Here is a 16,748-nt window from a genome sequence, read left to right on the forward strand (position 1 = left end):
TTTCTTTCTTTTCGTTAACTGGGGTAGAGGTCTGTCTATCTTGTCCAATTTTTCAACAAAACAGCTCTTAGATTCATTGATTCTTTGCTTCTATTTCATTAATTTCTGATCTGATTTTTGTAATTTCTTCACCTCTGCTAGGATTAGGTTTGATTTGTTCTTGCCTTTCCAGAGTCTTGAGTTGTATTGTTAAGTCTTTTATATGTGCTCTTTCTGATTTTTTTAAATGTAGGCACTTGGAGCTATAAACTTCCCTCTTAGGACTGGTTTTAAAGTGTTCCAGAGGTTTTGCTGTGTTGTATTATCATTTTCATTTAGCTCCAGGAATACTTTTATTTCTTTCTTGATTTCTTCTTTGACATATTCATTATTCAGGAGTGTATTGTTTAATCTCCATGAGTTCGTGCAGTTACTAGAGCTTCTTTTGTTGTTGATTATAAGCTTTATTGCATTGTGTGGTCTGATAGAATGCATGGACTTATTTCAATTTTCTGTATTCATTGAGGTTTGTTTTGTGTCCCAGGATGTGGTTAATTTTAGAGAAACTTGCATAGGATGCTGAGTAGAAACTGTATTCTTTGATATTTAGGTGGAATATTCTGTAAATGTCTATTAGGTCCATTTGATGTAAGATGCTATTTAATTCAGATGTCTCTCTGTTTATTCTTTGTCCAGTTGTTCTGTCAGTTGGAGACAGTGGGTTATTGAATCACCTACTGTTACTGAGTTGGGATCAATCTGTGGTTTATAGCCCTGTAGTACTTTTTTAATGAAATTGGATGCACCAGAGTTTGGTGCATATATGTTCATGATTGTAATAGCTTATTGGTCAATTCTTCCTTTGATTAGATTAAAGTAACTCTCTTTATCTCTTCTGATTAGTTTTATATGAAGCCCATTTTATCAGATACTAGCATTGCAATGCTTGCTTCTTAGTGTCATTTACTTGGAATAATTTTTTCCATCCTTTTACCCTAAGGTAGTGCTTATACTTGAAGGTGAGATGAGTTTCTTGCAGACAACCCAAAATGGATTTTGTATCTTAATCCATTCCACCAGTCTTTGTCTTTTGACTGAGGACTTAAGGCCATTGATATTTAGTTATTATTGAAGGACGTGTATTGGTTATTCTCATTTTAATTTGTGTTCTTGGTCCTGTTTTGTGTTTCCATAATTATACCTTCCTTTGTTTTCTTTAGGTAACCTCTTGGGTATTCTCATCCTTATCTTCAGTCTTTTGTATTGCTTTGAGTATTCTCTGTAGGGCTGGTTTGGTGGACATGAATTCTTTCAGTTTATTTGTGTCATGGAAAATTTTCCATTCCCTTTCGATTATGATAGAAAGTTTTACAAGGTAAAGTATTCAGGGTTGTCATCCATGGTCTTTTAGAACTGGGAATACTTTGGTCTGGCTTTTACAGTTTGCATTGAAAAGTCAGCTGTAATTCTAATGGGTTTTTCTTCATAACTTGTTTTTCTCTAGCTTTCAGTACCCTCTCTTTGTTCTGTATAGTTTGTGGTTTTACTATGATATATCATGGGGAGTTTCTGTTCCAGTCTTGTCTAATTAGGGTTCTATGTGCTTCTTGTATCTGTATCAGTATATCTTTCCTTAATTTGGGCAAGTTTTCTTCTATAACACTGTTGAAAATCTGATCAATTCCATTGACCTGTGATTCTTTTCCTGTATGCCTATGATGCACAGATTTGGTCTTTCCCACATTTCTGTGTATTCCATTACTCTGTGTGTCTGTTTGTTTGTTTGTTTTAGTTTTTCATAGTCTTTTCTTGAGGAGTCCAGTTCTTCAACTTCGTTGTCCAGTCTTCATATGCTGTTTTCCATTTTACTCATTCTCCTTGTGAGGCTTTCTCTTGTCATTTAAAATTGACTTACTGAGTTTTTCAATTCCAGCTTCATTTTGTCTTGGGTTCTCATCAGTATTTCTATCTATTTTGTGAACTCACTTTTCAAGTCCTGAATTATTTTTGTTATCTCATTCAGCTGCATATGTTCATTTTCTGGCACTTCAGTCACTAGAAGGTCTGAGTTCAGTTCACACCACCCATAGCATGAGGCTCACCACTGTCTATAACCCAAGCTCCAGAGGATCTGATACCCTCTTCTGGCCTTTGTGTGCATCTGCACACAAGTAGCATATGCACATGGCACGCACACACACACACACACACACACACACACAGCACACACACATATTAAAAAAATAAAAATAAGTCTTCTTAAAAATCTTTAGTTTTATTCCTTCTAGGGTTACTTTTGACTGTTTTATGCTTATTTTCATTTCCATAGGAAATTTAGAACCCACTAGTCAATTTTTCTCCTCAAAAATATGTTACCAAGAATTTTATTGAGGTCACAGAATATATATGTAAATTTAGAGAGATGCAACATGTTAAGAATAGTGAATATTTCAATCCATGAATATCATACAACAATCCATTCATTGTATCTTCTTTAATTTCACAAGATAGTCTTCATATTCTGTGAATAATGATATATTTTTCTTGAATTACAACACTACCCCTGGATAGTGTTGAATAGAGGTGGATGGAGTACCTCCTGAATGTTCCACAACCTTCCCAAACAGTACCACCAGCTGGGACCAATGTCCAAATACATGAGCCTGTGAGGGACATTTTTCATTCAAACCACCACACTGGCTCCTCAACCCCATATATAATCTTTATCACTGTAGTGTGTATCCACACTGATGTCACTCTGTGTGAGAGGAAAGCAATCTCTCACAATTTTAGAGAAAACTAGGGATCAGAAAGTTGAGACCAGATAGTGCAGCACTTGTGTTGGTATCTTAAATTCAGGCTTAAATAAGATAATGAGAAAAGCCAGATAAAAGTACAAACAAGAGAAATTTATTTCTGGGGATGGAGACATGGCTCAGTGGTTAAGAGCATTGACTGCTCTTGCAGAGGACCTTGGTTCCATTCACAATACCTATGTGGCAACTAACAACTGTCTATTACTGGAATTTCAGAGGACCCATCGCCCCCTTCTGGCCTCTTTGACCATTACACACATGTAGCACACTTGTATACATACAGGCAAGATACTCAGACACACAAAATATAAATAAATATACATATATAAATAAATAACAAAAATATTGAATAGAAATTTGTTTCTGTCATGTCAAAAGGCTGAGAACTCCAACACTAAGGCATCTGTACTTTGGGTGTCTGGGAGGTCCCATATTCTGGTCCAGCGATTTCACTATCTAATTCTCATCTCATCTGGCAGAGGGGCTAGTGCCTAGCTCCACCCTCATGACTTTATCACTTCCAATAGTCCTACTCCTAATACCATCACACTGGGGTTATAGGATTTTAACAACAGATTTGGAGGTATACACACATTCAGTCTATAGCAATAGGCCACTGAGGGTACATGTGAGAATTGTCCACTACAGCTGCCATCTTTGCTTCTAATCTTGTACTGAAAGGATGTTCAATATTGTAGATGTCAGGCAATTTTATTTAGGCAGATTCAATAGTATTGTTTTTTCATAAAATATTATAAAAGTAAAGTTCTATAGCTTCTTATTAACATATGGCAAATAACTATAGTTATTTGGCTGATAATTTATTTTTATTGCATTGACTTATTTAGTGTGTGTATGTGTGTGTGTATGTGTGTGCATGCACATGTACACGCATCATGCAATGGCATATTTGTGGAGATCAGAGGAAAATTTGTGGGAATCAGTTCTCTCCTTTCACCATGTGAGACCCAGGGATTGAACTCAGGTTGTCAGACTTGGTGGCAAACACCTTTACCTGCTGAGCCATCTTGCTGACCCTTGACTAGTAATTTCTTTATGTACAACTTAAAGAGTAAACAACTCTTTAGTATTAAAATTAGATAATTAAGAATTAATGGAGACCAAGAAGAATAGAGACATTCTGAAATAGGTAGCATTTGTGATTTCCCAGAAATGGATTGTTTTCTTTTCTATTATTACAAATAATACCACTTACCCATCAGAGCAATTTTTACATTGGTAGAAGTAATTCTGTAAGAAAATTACATTTGTAATCTTTGATGAGAGGAAGAAATTTGATTGCTTCTGACTATCACTCCTTAATTAACAGATTTGTTTTTATATAAATTGTTATTACACAGTATTCTACTTCTGAAAAACCATTCCCAAAAGATTTCGGATAGCCTTGTAACATGACAAAGCCAGCATAAAATTAATTGTGGCACATAGAGAACATACACTTATAAAAACAGAGAGAGGAGCTAAGTCAAGTATACAAAGAACATTCAAAAATATTTAAGACAGATGATGGATTAACACTGCTACTGGTAATTGGGGATCTTATGTAACATAAGATGTTACAGATGGTAGGGATTACAGATATAAAAGGTCTCACTTTGACAGACTTTGCCAGTGTTTTTAATAAATATCCGATTCTACCCTTAGACAGAATTGAGTGGCTTGAGAAGCAGCCATGTGTGGCATGTTGACTTAAACTACCTGTTACTAATTTCTTAGCCTCAAGGTAGCTAGACTCCTCCACCCTATGTGAAGTCTGTGCACCATTTCTCAGAGGGTGTCAAATTAGCATCTCTGAATTCCTGTGGTTGCAAGTGAGGATCCTTGACCCAGGACAAAAGGAGGAAGCTCTCAGAAAAACATCCTTCTTAGTTCCTCCTGAAACCTGCCACTTGTGTATGCATTGTGCGGTAACATCATCTTGCTCACCTTAAAATCACTGCCTATCTAGTTATGAAGTCATAGAATTCTTATGTTGAAGGAGGGGGCATAATATATGATTCAGTATGCTGTTATGATAAAGATGAACACAAAGTCATGTGATAGGAAGGATGGAAAACCTGACCTAGCTAGGGTCAAGCTTGGGGAAAGTCAAGGGATTTGCCACTATGGTTGATGTTGAGCTCAGCTGTGAAGACAAGAGTGAAACACCCAGCATGGGAGGATGAAGGGTAACTGTTACCAACAGAGGTAGCACATGGCAAAGGCCGAAAGATCTGACCCAGCAAGGACCGTCTATGACTGGAGCACTTAGTCTTGGTTTCTTTAAGGAATGAGAGAAAGGATCACTGATGAGGACTCAGTGAGAAGTGAGACTGGACAAGAAAGTAAAAGAGATGGGAATGCCAGGACATGGAAAGGTTTTAGAAAATTAATTTTCATACATGTATATAATACATTCTGGTCACGCTAAGCTCTCCATCCTTTTATCCTCTTCCCTCATTCCATGAAATCTCCATCCCACTGTCTTTTGAGGGTTTTTTTTTGTGTGTGTACTTGCTTTGTGATCCCCTGGGTTTAACCAGGGCCACTCTCATGGGCATGGGAATGAAGCTAACCACTGCAGCATGGGTAACTCTTCAGTGGCTACATCACTGAAGACAGTGACTTTCTCCCTCCCAGCAGCCCTTGACTGCCAATAGCTCCCCTGAGCAGTGTGGGACCCCCGAGGAACCCCTTCCTCACTTATGACTGATGTTAAAGGGCTCAGTCTTATGCAAGTTCTTTGAGTTTGTGAGTGTCATACCCATGTCATGCCCATGAGAGCATTTCACAGCCTTCCTCCCTATTGCCTAGCTTTTACCTTCTTTCTGCCTCCTCTTCTGCAGTGTTCCCTGAGCCTTGGAGGGGTGATATGAGTGTCCCAATAAATGCTCAGCCCCTTGATCAGCAGTGGGTGTTAGGTAAAAAAGCCATATGGTCAAACTTAAGCCTTTCCGTAGTTACTCTGGCTGCTGGGCTGGTGGATGGCTGGAAAATGTGGATCTCAAAGAAGAATCTAACAATGAGTGACAAGACTTGGTAGGTGTGTTGGGTAGCTTTAGTTGTCAACTTGACACACCTGGTTAGAGGAACCTCAGTTGAGGAGTTATCTCTATTGAACTGATTTGTGACCGTGTCTGTGGGGCATTTTCTCAATTGTTGAGTGATGTGGGAGGGCTCAGCCCACTGTGGGTGGTGCCACCCCTGGTCAGGTGGTCCAGTATTGTATAAGAAAGCAGGCTGAGCACAGGCCAGAGGAGCAAGTTAGTAAGCAGCACTCCTCCATGGTCAGTGCTCCAGGTTCCTGCCCTGAGTTCCTGCCTTGGCTTCCCTTTATGATGAACTGTGCTGTAAGCCAAATAAACCCTTTCCTCCCCAAATTGGTTTTAGTCAGGGATTTTATCACAGCAATAGAGGGTAGCTAGGACTGTAGGTATACTTATATAGCACATGCCAGGAAATAGATCAAATAAATGATTTATGGCCCTTAGCTTCTCTATGTGATTCCTTAAAAAATGAGATCCACCCCATTTGTTCAAAGGAGAAAGCTGAGATAACTGACATTCTCTCCTTGATCAAACTGCTTAGGCTCCTGAATTCTGAGCCCAATGAGGCCTGAAATTTAGGGTGGATCCCTGAATTGTCGAATTTCATCAGGAGTCCTGTAAAGTCACTTTAACCACCCTCAATGTCTTATCACTGTAGGGAGGTAATCTGTATCCTGGTTTTCCAGCCCCTAGCTGGTGCCTGATTGCCCTGCCCTCTTTTCAACAAGAATCCTGCTAGAGGGCTGGAGAAATTGTTCAGTGGATAAAAACACTTGCTGCTCCTCCAGAAGACCTGGGTTTGGTTCCCAGCACCCACGTGGTACTAACCACTATCTATAACTCCAATTTTAGGGGATCTGATGCTTTCTGCTGGCCTCTGAGGGCACTGCACACACATGGTGCACTTAGAAACATGTAGGCAAAACACTCATAACACATTAAATAAAAATAAGTAAAATTAACTTTAAAAAACGTTAATCTTTTTTAACTCTCTGGGGGCTAGAGAGATGGCTCTGCACTTAAGAGCACTGCCCATTCTTACAGAGAATCGGGTTTGAATTCCAACACCCATATGTGACTAACAATTATTCATAACTCCAGTTCCAGGACCTCTGTGGCCACTGCACAGGTGCACGTTGTAAGTACATGAGGCAATACATTCATACACATAAAATAAAAATTCTTAATTAAAAAAATCCTGTTTGGTGTAGTTAGACCCTCCACCCTACATTTCTTTTTAGTTATTCTGTGGAACTAAGCCCCATCCTGGCCCTTCACTGTAAATCCCACTTGTCCATGCTCTGTCTGACTTAACTCCTGTCTCTCTCCCCTACTGTCACATTCTATTGCAGTGGTCTCTCTATTTCCTGGAACAGTCTTCCATATCACCTCTAACAAAGTCTCCTTACCATCATCGACAAGTGTCCCTGAGGGTGTTTGTTTTTTCCAGATTCTCAGAGCTGTGTGTGGCAGTTCCGGGAGGCATAGTTCCAGAGTATGGGCTCTCAATCACTGTGCCAGGAAAATGAATTGTCATGGTCGTTCATCACGACTAGACTGTGTTATACACATAAGGTACTTTATTCCAATCATTGTTTAGATAGCGGCTAGTGGTAGGCACCAGTATTCTATTCACTTACAGATGAGAAAATCAATGCACAGATAGGTGGGATACACTTCCCCCAAAACACAACAGGTAATAAAACGCAGAACAAGGATTTAGACCTCTATTGTCCCATTCCAGAGCCCAATCTTTTAAGAGCTCTGCAATAGCCTCCATTAGGAAATAAATGCTGCAGTTCTACAGTGGTCCTAAATACTGAAGCAGAAACTTCCCTAATTGGAAGTTTCTAGTATCATGAAGAATAAAAAATGAATGATCCAGAATGAAAGAAAAATGGGTCTCCTATGAGCAGAATCGTCTTTCTGCCTTTGATGGGACTGTACTTGCTCATTTTCCTAACTACTATTTCATAGATCCTGAGCCTTTTGAAAACAGAGACCCATGGAGACTGGGAAGATGACTCAGGAAAGTGCCTGCCATGAAGGCCTGAGGACCTGACTTTGGATACTGTGGTGGTTTGAATGAGAATGTCCCCTATACTTTCCAAGTGTTGATGATTTCGTCAGTTAGTGGCACTGTTTGGGAGAGTCATGGAACCTTTAGGAGGTGTAGCTTTGAAGTATGCTACTGGGGGTGGGCTTTGAGAGTTCATGGCTCTTTCTGTCTCTCTGTCTCTCTGTCTCTGTCTCTCTGTCTCTCTCTTTCTCTCTCTCTCTCTCTCTCTCTCTCTGTCTCTCTCTCTCTCTGTCTCTCTCTCGTATGTGCTTGAAAATGTGAGCTCTTGGGCTGGTAAGATGGATCAGTGGCTAAGAGCACTAGCTGCTCTTGCAGAGGACCGGGCTCCATTCTCAACACCCACATGGCAGCTAACAACTGTCCATAACTCCAGTTCCAGAAGACCTGATGCCTTCTTCTGACTTCCACAGGCATCGTGCAACACAGGTACACTTACACACATGCAGGCATTACATTCATACACATAAAAAGATAAAAATAATAAATAAAATATTTTTAAAGAAAATTTATAAAGGAGCTCTCAGCTTCCTGCTCTGGCTGCCTCCTGCCATGCCTCTGCCACCATGATGGACTCTTATCCCTCTCAAACCATAAGCCAAACAAATTCTTCCTTCTATAAGTTTCCTTTGTTATGTTTGTTGTTTTTTATCACAGCAATAGAAAAGTAACTAAAACACTACTCACATCAAAAGCCAGACACGCAATGTGGATGGGGGGAATTTCACAAGGCCCCACTCTTAGATGAAAAACTACAGGCAATCAATGGCTCCTGAGAGAAGGAGAATCAGTCTTCTCCAGGACTGAACCCCTGATAGGTTATCCACCCCAAGTCGTCAGCCCTAAACACCTCTATATAACAGCAACACTAAATGGGCTCAATAGGTTGTATACATACATTCTGTCACACATATATACATATATGTGTAACAATAATAATTACAAAAGAAGTCAAGAACTTAAGAGGTTGTGGAGGGGTCATAGGAGGAGTTAGAGGGGGAAGGTAAGGGTGGAAATAAAGTAAAAGAACTCATCTATGAAATTTTCGAAAATTATTAAAAAATTTTAAAGCCAGGCTGAGCAATATACCTCTGTTACCCCAGCCCTGAAGAGGTGGACAGTAGTGGATTCTAGGGGCCAGCCAATCTAGCCAAATCAATGAGCTCCAGGTTCAGTGAGAGACCTTAGTTCTAAAAATAAAGTAGAGGGGCTGGAGAGTTGGCTCAATGGTTAAGAGCACTGGCTGCTCTTACAGAGGACCAATTCAATTCCCAACACACACATGGCTAACAACTGACCATAACTCCAGTTCTAGGGGAATTCAATGCCCTCTTCTGACCTCTTCAGGCATTGCACGACATGGGTGCACTTACACACATACAGGCAATGCACTCTTACACATAAAATTTAAAAATAATAAATAAAATATTTTAAAATAAATAAAGTGGAAAGCTGGGTGTGGTGATGAATGCCTTTAACCTAGCACTCAGGAGGCAGAGTCAGGCAGATCTCTGTGAGATCAAGGCCAGCCTGGCCTACAAAGGGAGTTCCAGGTCTGCTGGAGCTATAGGGAAACCCTGTCTCAAAAAAAATTTTTTTAATTAAAAAAATAAAGTTGAGAGTGCAGTATCAACCTCTGACCTCCACACCCATACTATATGTGTACACTCACACTTGTATAATATATGTGTATACCCACAGAAACGTGTGCATGTGACACATACACACAGAGAAAACAGGGACCCTGTATATATACATACATAGTCTCAGATATGTAAGAAATATCAAATAAGTATGTTAACTAAAACCTCCAAACCTGGGGAAAGCTCAGCTCCTGCAGAGAAGTCTTTGAACAAGGAAGATGTGTTTGCCTATTACTAACACTACAGGTCAGACTCTCACAAGAAAAAATGTTGTCTTGTACCAACCAGAATGGAAGTCACTGATTTGCACATCACTGATTTGCATTTAATAAATTAAGGTGTAGTTTAAATTTCGTTTCTCAGTCATGCCAGCCACATTTCAAACTTCCAGAAGTGTATGGAATGGCTGTTCCCACACCCAACATGGAGAGTGTTTCCCCCAAGCACAGAGCTATAGTGGAGAAGCCAGTACGTTCCTCAGGACTTTCCAAGTCTATGCTAGAGCTCTGGAAGAACTTTCTACAGTGCAGATGTCCAGGTTCTCTTCCAGCACCACTGATGGAAATTTCCTTGCAGGAAGCCAAGGAGTATTCAGTTGTAATATCCAGTCATTTGTTTTATTTTATAAAAGCTCATCTAGGCCAGGCATGGTGGCACATGCCTTTAATCTCAGCAGTTCGAGGTCAGCCTGGTCTACATGACCATTTCCATGCCGCCCAGGGTTACATAGTGAGACCCTGTCTCAAAAAACATACAAACAAAAAGCAAACAAAAGCTGGTCTAAGACTTTGTAGCTAACATTTTTTGGTCAAAAACAAACAAACAAACAAAACAAAACAACAACAGCAACCACAAAAATCACATTTGTTGAAACAAAATTGTACCAAAAACTCCAGCAAGCAAAATGAAGGAAAGTCTCAGTGGTTTAAGTAGAGGGATGACAGGCTTAAGTGTCTGATCTATACCCCAGTCTTCAGAAAGCACAAAAGGAGAGATCCTGTGCTTCTTGTTATACAAACTCCTGGACTATTGGAGCTACCCAGCCATCCAGCAGTCCTAACCCTCTGAGAACTGTTGAGACTGATGGCATCAAGATGGGTCTATTAGAGCCCTCTTCTTAAATCCCAGAATCTACAAACTGAGCCTGGAAGTAAAGCTTATATTATGACAACAACAGATAGGTAGAAAAATTTAGTGTCTATGCCTTCTGTGGTATGCCAGGCTCCAATGACAATCACCAGGAGCTGATGAGAAGTGATTGAATCCTATTGTTCATCACTAGGCCTCTGCTTCCGCATGGTTCCCCTCACTAGTCCCCTGGTCTTCCCCACATTCTAGGTTGGGGCAGCTGCTATGGCTCTTAGTAGCTTTAAACTTGGGTCTTTGGGTTTGATATATCAGGCAGCAAAAAGAAGAGATAGCTTCCTGAGGTGGTGAGGAGGTATGAATGGAGGGTCAGGTGACTTCAGTCTGTTTCTGGTGTTGGATAACAGAGTCAGGAGTAATTCAGTTCAATTCAGGTCACGTGGACAGCTATCTTATCAGTTAAAATACAGATATGTGTCACTTAAAATGGGATGCATTCTGAGAAGCACCATTAGGTGATTTTGATATTGCGAGAGCAGCACAGCATGTGTTTACACAAGCGTTCATGTATAGCGTCCTGAACCAAAAACGGCACTAGATCAACACATGGCTACACCAGCTTGCAAAATAGTGGAAGAGAAAGCCCTTAACCAACTGCATATGGATATACTGTCTGGTTAGCCTGGCTCACCTCTGGTTGGTTTTTACGTTTTTTTCTTTTTTTGCTGGGTGCCTAAAGCTTGTCCCTTTTCCTACAAGAATCAATGTTATTTAATTCACACAGCAAGAGCTGGAATGGACTTTCATTGGTAGTGAAGTTTCTAAACTTACTCAGCAATCTGTAAAATATGAACTCTGTCCAGTGATGGCAGGGAGACAGGTACCATGTCATCCTCATTCTTAGACCCCAGACTTGACCCAACACAGAGTCATTGTCAAGCTACACAAGACAATTCATCCCAGTATGTACGATAATATCTATAATACCACCATATCCTTAGGAAAATGCAATTGTTTTTCTTCCTCTGGGTATGTTATGGCCGAGTACTGGAGCAGGTCATCAGTGTAGATGATAATGTCAATTGAGTTCTGTTCACTGTCCTGACTTTGCAGCTCTGATGATCCATGACATACATGCTACATTAAACTACATTGGCAGCGTTGACTGAAGGGATAAATGAATGAGTGACTGAATGACTGAATGAAAAAACAAAAGAATACTCTTCTTCCCTATCATTTTTATTTAGGTGGCTTCATTTGTAAACTATGAGACATAAGGTATTTAATTTATCAGAGTGGCACCTGGTTAAATTAAGAAATTTTAATTAACTAATGAAGACTTCATGTGCCTTCTTCATCTTTTTATGTTCATATTATGGTAGGTCATTTTGATGACAACTTTTATAGCTATGATTAAATATTCTGATCGATTTAGAAAACTCACAAATAATAAGGAATATTTCATCTTTATTTTATCATCTGTGACATATCCAATTTAGCCGTGTGGCGGTCATCCAGGCTTCCTGTGTCTTCTCTTATTTCTTCTCACCTGTCTGTATTTAAGAAAAAAGCTTGAAATATTGGTAGAACAGAGTTGTAATATCCACGAAAGTCAGAGGTGGGACCATAAAGGAAGAGCTTCTTTCATTGGTCTGACGTGTGGGGTAATGCTACTCAAAGTGGCCATCACCCTTCTAAATCACAGCTTAATCAACATAAATCTAGATGATAATAGCTTGGCATGCTTTGCAAGGGAAGAAGTGGTTTTTATGGCATTTATAGGGAAAGGTCATTCTGTTGATGTCTGTTCACTCTACTGGAAATAGAGCCTATTTCTCTAAAGGGACACTGGTTAATTAACTAACATAGACTTTTAGTAAGCTTATATTCAGACAAAAGATATCTATCTAGCTTTTCCCTTGCATTTGTTTGATTCTAGATTTGCCTTTCCCATCTTCTCATTCATCCTGCATTAATTTACTCCGATTTCTTGTCCCATGTTGGTTTTACACATGGTCGCCTCTTGAATAGCACAGTGGTCTGAATTCTTTGCCCCTCCCAGAAGATACTTTGCATGGTCTGTGCTCTGAAAGATGTGAGAATTAGACTCCTGAGCCCCCAGAGCTAGAAAATATTGCTGGCTGCAGTCAGTTCCTCTCCCTGCAGAAAGGAAGACAGGATTCTCCAGGCAAAGGGATAGCCCAAGGCTGAGCCAAGTTTCTTGACAAAACCCCTGGCTAAGACTCAGCTGTATATTGTCAAAATACTGTCATGGCAAGTTAAAATCATTGGCCTGTGCACTGGCCACGTCTCTATCTGAGAAGCTGAATAATTCTTGAAAGGGGCTGACATTTCCATTTCAGTTGTCCTCAGCAAGAGGTGTAGTCCTCAGATAAGACATAAGAATTGGCATGGAAGAGCTTATCAGACAAGAAGCTGAGGTGATGCCTTATCTTTTTGAGTCTAAATTTTCTTGACTCTAAACAACAATATGAGGAAACATCTAGATACGTGGCTGCCTGGGAGCAAAGTGCAAGGAGCCTGCTTGGTGCACACTGGGAGCAGGAAGGGGGTTCCACAGTCCTGGGATGATGATGCTGTGCCTTACACAGTAGAGCTCAGTGTCCTGTCAGGCCCTGACCTCGGTGGAGCATGGGTCGAGCTCCCCAGACTCATGACCTCTGGCATGGGCTCTTTCTTCACACTGAATCAAAAGGCCACCACTCCTTATCATCGTCCAAGGCCCCATTGTCATGGCCTTCCCAAAGCGATAACTTAGCCAAACTACCAGCTACAACTCAGGTCTTTCTTTCCAGTCTAAGGAGTATTTTCTTATTACTCTAGCTTCTAAGAACTCTCTTTAGCACCACAACCCTGACTTATTTTTTAGGCTGATGATTTTCCCACAGCTCCAAGCCAGCTGCTTTCCTGAAGAACTGTTTTGGACCTAGTTTGCACATGAATCCATGTGTCTTTCCTTATAGCAGAATCACAAACTCCCCAGGTAGAAAGAGGGGCGATGAGGCCTCCTAGCTTTCAGTTCATAGGCTGAGTCAGGGTAGGTGCTTTTTAGACCCATCAACTGGCATGGCGAAGACTAGGTTGTTTGAGGATAGAAATGGGAAAAAAAATCCACAAAATTCCTGTGTCACTGGCACATGCCTCCCAGGATTTCTCACAGCCCTCTTGAGCCCCCTGAGCAAGGAGCTCTTTGCAAACTGGAAAACAGGTTATTTTTCCTACAGTGTACTCCCCTTCTGTCCTGTTATGAAAAGCAGTCCTGCAGTGGATACTCTTTCTCTGAGCATTCACGTGAGAGCACAACTTCAGTCTATGTTGGTTAAAAGAGGAACACTCACAGACCTTGTCCTCTGACTTTCGTATCACCAGGTTTTCAGTCTTGTCCCTTCCATCCAAACCATTAGCTGCTGTTTATGAACCCATGTCATTCTTACATCCAGCATAGTTGGCAACACAGCTCTCACCTGTACCCACTGCGGGGATTTCCTTCACTACCACCCATCACAGTCATCCATGGCTCAAGGTACGATAGTCCAACCATTCACACTCAGGAGTGGTTTGAGTGTAATGTGTAGCCACATCTATAAGCTGGACTTGAATTATTTTCTCTTCCTTAGTGAACTGCTCACAAAAAAACACTCCAGTGGCAATTATAAAGTTCCACAACTGGCCAAATGCACAGAATAACTGTCTGAGAGGTGCCCAGCCATAAGAGACACATCTACAATGTAAACTCTGCACCTAAGGCTCAGGGAACATAGTGGAACAAGAGGGAGAAAAAATATTAATGTATCTAAACTCTCACCAGAAAAGTTACCTCATGCAACAGATAGTAATTAACCCAGAAAGCCCCAACTGACCAAAGTGCAAATAAAAGACTGTAGAGTGTTTGTTCTAAATAAGACACCTATATCAAACCTCTGCCACCCAAGGCTCAGAGACCATTATGGAAAAGACAGAAAGACTGTAAGAGCCAGAGGTGGCAGATAACCATAAGGAAATAAGAGTTTTCCAGATAGCTGGGAAGTTACTCATTAACACACAGCAAGCTCCAACCTTAGCTGAGGAACTATTGGCAACCAATAACTATTGGGAGGGGGAGAGTTGGTTTTAAGGAAGTGACACTAGATAGGCAATCCAGGCTCCAGTGGATGAACTCAGACTGCAGGACATTTGGAGATATAAACTTGGAACAATAGGCCTTAACATTTGTGACAGAATGCACGAAATCCACTTGGGGGTGGAGGGCTGTAAGAAGGGTGCAGATAGGGAAAGGGGTCTAAATATGATCAAAATATGCTATGAAATTCACAAAAATTCAATAAAAATTATTTACCTCAGCTGCATGTGGTGGCCATGCCTTTAATCCCAGCACTCAGGAGGCAGAGGCAGGAGGATCTCTGTGAGTTCAAGGCCATCCTGGTCTACATAAGTGAGCTCCAGGCCAGCTGGGCTACAGGGAGACCCTGTCTCAAAAAGATTATTTACCTCTAAAAAACGAAAGAGGAAGAAAGGAAAGAAGGAAGGAAGGAAGGAAGGAAGGAAGGGAGGGAGGGAAGGAGGGCAGGAAGAAGGAAGGAGGAAGGAAGGAGGAAGGAAGGAAAGAAGGAAGGAAGGAGGAAGGAAGGAAGGAAAGAAGGAAAGAAGGAAGGAAAAAAGGAAGGAAGGAAGGAAGGAAGGAAGGAAGGAAGGAAGGAAGGAAGAAGGAAGGAGGAAGGAAGGAGGAAGGAAGGAAGTTGTGGTCATAGACTGAGGGATGGGGGAAGACAAGGCAAGGAATCCATTTGAGAGATGAGCCATCCAATCCCAGAGCCTACCTGTAAGTTCTAGACTTGTGCAAGCCTTTTCTATTACATGGTCTCTATTTTCTTTTGTTATAGCTCTGCTGTGATGACCATCAAACGAGAACAATGGCAAGTTCATGTCTCATGCTTACCTGATGGCCCACAACTATGTAATTCTGGTCTCTACCAGAATCCAGCAGTAAGCCAGAAGCTTTTTTCAAATGGGCAATACAGAGGGCAAAGCTTTACACCTAAATTCTATAAGACTTGTAATTTTGCTACAGTACTTTTCATAAGCTCCATAAAATTTCCCTCTCTTCCACAAACATTTTGAATATCCTTGGATTTGTTGAATCATAAGACAAAAATGGCAGAAAAACCTTTTACTATAATCCTGACTTGCTTATGAGTCTTCTGTGAGAGGAGATTTTCCATTATTGAATCTTACAGCTTTACAGGTGACTGAAGATAGACCTTCAAAACACCTTCAAAACATACTGCCTCCAAAATCCAACTGGCCCACTGATTTTTGCACCTGGATTTTTATATCATAGACAGTATGAAGTCCATCAACCTCTGTTTACCTTAGGTAGATTTTCACATGGTCCATAATAGTTAAGAGAAAAATATTTTATAAAGTCTAAGGCAGTGTGTCCATGAATTTTTATAGAGTTTATTTCTAACCACTAGTTCACACATGTCTTCCTAAGGCAGTCAAAATACTTGTTACTTACTCCTAACAAGACCTAATCAATACAAGTCATCAATATATTAGGCTGGTGGGATGTTTGGCTGAATGTCAGATAACTTTGTGGAGTGCAGAACAAACACAGTCTTGATACAAGACTGTGACTTTATACATGGTCATACTAATAAAGCCAGCTGCTGGTAGCAGAGCCTGCAAATTAATGATTTAGACAAAGTGATTGTGCCAATAGTTTCAGATCATATCCTAAGACCTGTGTTGATTTACTGTAATAACGATGCCACATGAGGGACAGTAGATGAAATTGCAGTTAACATCTGACTACATGTATATAATCGAGTTATTCTCCAAAACCTGTATAACTTCTGCAGAGGACAAACTGCTGAGCTACATAGATGTGTGGTAGCTAGTAGTTTGGCAGCTGATGGTTAGGTTGAATGGGCCCGAGTTATTCTCCAAAACCTGTATAACTTCTGCAGAGGACAAACTGCTGAACTATAGATGTGTGGTAGCTAGTAGTTTGGCAGCTGATGGTTAGGTTGAATGGGCATGTGGCGCTCAACACCTCTTCTGCCTCTCTCAGGTCTTC

The sequence above is a fragment of the Nannospalax galili genome, unplaced genomic scaffold (genome assembly GCF_000622305.1).
Source record: "Nannospalax galili isolate Female #2095 unplaced genomic scaffold, S.galili_v1.0 scaffold1379, whole genome shotgun sequence".
Lineage (NCBI taxonomy): Eukaryota > Metazoa > Chordata > Mammalia > Rodentia > Spalacidae > Nannospalax > Nannospalax galili.